The sequence below is a fragment of the Zingiber officinale genome, chromosome 10B (genome assembly GCF_018446385.1).
Source record: "Zingiber officinale cultivar Zhangliang chromosome 10B, Zo_v1.1, whole genome shotgun sequence".
In the NCBI taxonomy this organism is placed as follows: domain Eukaryota; kingdom Viridiplantae; phylum Streptophyta; class Magnoliopsida; order Zingiberales; family Zingiberaceae; genus Zingiber; species Zingiber officinale.
In genome coordinates this window covers 18576799-18582629 of record NC_056005.1, presented here as the reverse complement: position 1 = coordinate 18582629, position 5831 = coordinate 18576799, and the positions used below count along the sequence as shown (strand labels likewise).

Here is a 5831-nt window from a genome sequence, read left to right as displayed (position 1 = left end):
GAAGCAGCCAGGGCACCTTGGACCAACTACTCCAGCACCCATGCCACCAACTTCGTGTACTCCTCAAGCGGCTCTGCTACAACCACCACCAGTATCATGATCCCTAATTTGTTACGAAACTGGAAAGTTTTGATATGGATATCTAGAAGGTCGCCATGATTTTGATTATTCACTCAAAATCCCTAATCAAGCAGTATAAGTTAATTCACTCCTTTTTTATTATTTATTATTCCTTTGATTAGCCTAAAAAAACTGATCTTGATGCAATCTCCATGGTGTGTGATCCATCAATTTCTCCATCAACTCATCCACATACAATCATCGAGTTAAAATTTGTATCACAAACATTCTGTAATAGAATCACTTATATGAGTACTTAGTGAGCAAAATTAGATAAATACTTTGACCCTGGTTCATAGCTATGTTGATGAGTTTCTCTCCTTGTAGATTTTCGTAGTATAAAATCAAATTTGGGATCAATGTGTATTTCTTATTTTAGTTTCATTTTAATGTTTTCTCATTATATGTAAGCTTTAGTTTACTTCCTACGCAATGCCACTCTCTTTGTTCTTGATTGAAGTTATGACCTTAGAGGGGATAGAGATCCATTTCTTTTTACCTTGTGCGCATGGATTCATTTAGGTTGTCCCTTTAAGCATAGTTATTGTTTTTATTACTTGAATTTTACTTTGTGGCATAGTTCTTTATTTATGAGTGTTAAATTTAGTATATATATATTTTAAAATTTAACAATATATCATATTGTTAAATTTATTTTAATAAGTGTTTTTTGTATAACCATAATGGATAAGAGTTGAATATTTTTACTAAGACAAATTAAGAAGTATAGAAATGGATAAGAGTTGAATATTTTTACTAAGACAAATTAAGAAGTATAGAAATGGAGTTAAAAAGTTTTTTTCTATATTGCGTATGAATGATATATGGTAACGTGTATTTCTTTTTTATTTTTAACTATTCACTTTTTATTATATTTAATATGTAATTAACTATTACTTATAGTAGAAATGACTTCTAAACGTCGAACTAATAGGAAATTTCATTTTAAAATTCAATTTGAGGTAGATATGCAACCACGAACTATAAGCACACATTCAATCAAACAATGTAATATCCCATTTTATGCATCACAAATTTATTAACTAATTGAGTTTAATTCTTTTTTTTATTGAATCAATACTTTTACATATGGTCAAAGCATACAAGGTACATTGAATAATCAAAGAGATGCAACTTCAAATCAACTTTGTGTTGATGTAAAAGGTAACATCCCACTTGTTGAAAATATATCTTCAATTCTAAACCTGTCACGTCCCGGAAGAGTCCATACTAATAAAATTGCGACAGCATCTCCCTTGTATCAGTGACAATCCGAAGCACATAATACATCCATATAACCATCAACACGGCTGGAACAAAACTGGAAATAACCACGTAGTTAATATTCAACCAACACGGCTGTATCAAAAACACAGCGAAAAAACAAAGAGAAAAAATCCACAGTCCACAACTAAAGTTTGTTAGCCAATTAAGCTTACACAGCCACAAGATTACGATAGCAAAACACCACGTATCAAACTCCAAACATAGACAAATTCATACAATACTAAAACCGCTGAATACTAAAATACAAGCAGAAATAAAATCGATAAAAATCTTCAAATATGATGTGGGAAGTGGGATCGACCGACAACATACTCCAAGCAACTCTATATCATCTATCTACTACCTGAAATCATAATGGTATAAACGGGGTGGTGAGTATAAATAACTCAGCAGATAATAGACTGATTAAAGCATGGTTTATATAATGATATAGGAATCAAAATATACAATCTCCATAGGGAAATAAAGAATAAGATCATGCTGTCAAAATATAACATACCTAACCATATCTAATACAACAACTGTATATGATCCTACCTGACACAATAAATGAACATACCCAACCAGAATCAATACAATAATACAATGATCAGTAAACTCACCGGGTCAGCCACAGATCTACTCGTAACACCTATATATATATATATATATATACACGACAACATATACATGTAAAATAAATGACATGTATGAAATATGGCAACCAAATGCAGTAATCATAGCTCAAACAAGTGCAACACCTCACAATCACATGCAACTAATATCTACTAGGCATGTATGAGAATATATCTCCACAGATGCACCACGCATCATATGCAAAATGCGCATGCATACTCCATAGTCACCCCCGCCACCTTTCTAGACACCACGACCCATGTATGGCCGAGGGGGTTGGGTCCATGATAACTGTACTACCCTCCAGCCCACTATAGAGTGGTCGAGACGATAGTTCGCTAGTAGTTATCTAACTACATAGCATCAGGGTCCCTAACTGCTCACAACGTCGGATATCACAAGCCTCGTGACCGGGTGGCACGACAGGACAAGCGGTAACTACTCTAGCTATCACTACCCATGAGTGGCCGAGTGTGCAGCACTAAACCAAAATAACTAACAACTCTCTCCACCATAAAGTGAGACAATAGTCGTCGACATTTAATGAATGATGAACATGATGTGAATAATCACAATATAGACACTATCATCAATTATGCAATAACCAATAACGCCTCCAATAATCACAACAAACGTATATGCATACACCACAATGCAAATGGTCAATCAATTATGCAACTCCAACAACACATACCAATCATGTGTATACTCAACATCAATATACAAAATCAGCATGATAACCAAATAAACTGGACATCCCTATGATACAAACTCAACATGTGTATATGTTACAGAGTTCAGATAACAAGAGTCAAGACTATATCGAATTAAACTAGATTACATCCAAGATCAAGCAGAAGTAACAAGTAGGAAAACAAGCAAACTTACAGATTTAAGGTAAAGCAAACTTAACATCCAAAAATATAGTCATGCTTTAAGTTCAAAGAACTAAATAAGAAGTAAGAAAGAATACCCCCCTCAATACATCTTGTATCTAACAAAACCACCCACGTCACGCAGCTCATCCTCGATCAAGGTCCTGTAAAATACAATGTATCACAGTATATACATATACTACGATGTATAAATCGTGTATCAAAAGAAATAGCCATCCTTAATGCATTAACTAACCCTAATTAATGTCCCCTTCTATTAATTAAATTAAAGCTACTTCTCCTTTCATAATTGCTCAAAATAGAATAACCCTAACTTTCCATAATCAATTAGATTAAGCTCAAATATGATTCACCTTTAAATCCTCATCCATACCCATAGTTTCCAATCTAACACCTAATCTGATTTTTAACATGGTAATATAGTATCAATGTGGATTTAGAAATACAACCATCCACTACTAATTGATCTAAGCAAGAACAAAACTCTACCCTCATTAGAAAATCTAATTTAGTAACCTACTAATGGGAATAACAGTGATACCTAACTGGAAAATTGCTTACCTCGAGGTATAGCAACGAATCACAAGCTCACAGCCCTACCAGCCTCTGCCCGGAAGCTACAAAAGATTACATACACACCAATTCTTCCAAGAATCAGTCCAGAACTGACCTATAAAGCTATAAATTGCTAAAACCCTAACCAACAGGACAATACTTACCTCAATCGAACCCCAATTTTCAACCAAAACCTCAACAGTCGCAAGAAAGGAAGAGAGCAGTGATCGGCACAGAGGAAATCCACAGTATACTGATCCAACGTCTCCTCCTTGTCCAGATCAGAGAGAGCATCACAAAGGGAACCAATTACACAAGATCTTTGAAGCTATATGATTCCAGATGAAGCATACCTCGATTAATCGCTTCCAGGTGGTGTCGCCCATTTCGATCCAGCAGATGTGGAGCAACAGATCACTCTCCAGCAATAGATTAAAGAGGATGAATGAAGAGAATCGATCGGCTGGGAACGACGTGAGTAAAGGCTCCTCGTGGTGCCCTAGAGCCAGATCCCGTCGATCGTGCGCAAGAAACCACCGAGGAAGCGATCGCTCCACCAGAGATGGCTTGGAAAACTTCAGTACCTTCGCGATCCGGCGACATACCTCAGGCGACGCGGAGAGAACAAGATCGTCGGAGAAGAATCACCCTCCGTCAGTGTTGGGTCGTCTGCGAGAGAGAGAGAGGAAGAAGAGAGGAATAGTTGTAGCTTCCCTCCTCAACGCTCAGGTAGCTGCTCTGCGTCGGTGACGCCGAGAGGGGGAAGAGGAGAAGAATCACCGGTGGCGAGGATCGGGGACGCAGAGAACAGAGAAGGGAATCGGGAAAAGGAAGAGGGGTTTTCGGCTTTTTAAAGCTAGGTACAGTGATATTAATCTCCAACTTAGTTTAGTTTTAATTAAAGTCTAAGTCCACTCCTATCAATTTCCACTTAATTTGAATATTCCAAACATGTCTCACTTAACACAACTTATTTATTCTCACAAAATTAATCATACAGACCCGTTAAAATCCAGAAAATTTTTTAAAAACTCCTAAAAATTCCCACATGATTACTTCTTCAATAACATTTATTATTATTATTATTATTATTTATTATTTTTTTTAAATTCGCATATCTTACAAAACCACACTATATGGTTGAAAAAATATTATTAAAAGCACTGTTGTTAAAAGTCCATTCAAAGACAACAAATAAAAAGTATTGTCATTTTTTACAAAGACAATACTTTTGCAACACAAAGAGTGTTATCATTTTTTGCAAAGACAACACTTTTGCAATGTTTAAAAAGCATTATTGTTTCTCGCAAAAACGACACCTGCGACACATAAAAAGCATTGTTTTTTCTATTTACAAAACCAGTGTTATTATATTTACACCATGAATTACTTAATTAAACCCTTATAAATAACACTAATTAAAATATTATGAAAGTACAACTGATCAATTTTCTTATATTGAATCAGAAATGTGACATGCAATTCAAATAGAAAATATATAGATATAATCAACAAATTTTGGATCAATGTTCAGTCTATATAAAAGCAAAAATCCTATATACTAAACTTGCATATTAGTTCAAGCAGCGTGGTAGCCGGCAGGGATCCCTCCTCTGGATTGTCTCAGGGAGATGAGAGCATTGTACTCCCCCACTTATAATTTGGGGTAGGAGGATAGGTGTACTCTAACAGCATCTCGTCCACTCGGTCACTCATCAGGAGCAGTGACGACAGAGTGCATGGTTGTCATAGCTCTACCCACTCGGTCTCACCATCGTGTGTGAGATGGCTGACTGACGTCAGGGGTGACCAGGACATGTCATTGGCATCATATGCATGATGCATTTATTGCTTGTGTTTGCTGCACTTTTTTGCTGCATACTCGATGGATGCATTTGATTGGCATGCATACAGGATTATGATACTCCTAGGTCTGACGACCTTACTTTTCCTTATATCCAGGTCCTGGTTAGTACAGATACTCCTTTACCTTATAGGTTTTCATTTTTCATATGATATTTATTTAGGAGACTGTACGCATATTTATTACTGCTAGTTATTATTTACTATGCATGTCAACTAGGTATCCGCTGAGTGTTGGACTCACCCCCGTTATTACTATTTTCAGATTGAGGTTGTTCAGGAGATTCCAGTCGTTAGTCCCCACCACCACTTCGCGTAGCGACGAGTTCGCACATTTTGGTTTTTATTTTCTTATTATGTTATTGTCTATATTTTCATACTTGCATGTATCTTTTGGCACTTGGATCTTGTATGATCCCTTGTTATCGATGGGTTTTCATTTGGATGTATGCTGGAGTTTTGAGTTTTATGGGTGTAATTGAGTAGGATATCGAA

At 36.0% G+C, this 5831-nt stretch overlaps 1 long non-coding RNA gene across 1 annotated transcript; it reads right to left on the bottom strand.

Annotated features, from left to right (window-relative positions):
* Positions 1-1431: 1431 nt before the first annotated feature.
* Positions 1432-4332, bottom strand: LOC122029593. Its single transcript, XR_006125106.1, has 4 exons — positions 3827-4332; positions 3638-3744; positions 3480-3535; positions 1432-3061 (listed from the first exon to the last, which is right to left on the bottom strand). It is a non-coding gene; the product is annotated as an uncharacterized LOC122029593 (long non-coding RNA).
* Between the last annotated feature and the right edge of the window lie 1499 nt (positions 4333-5831).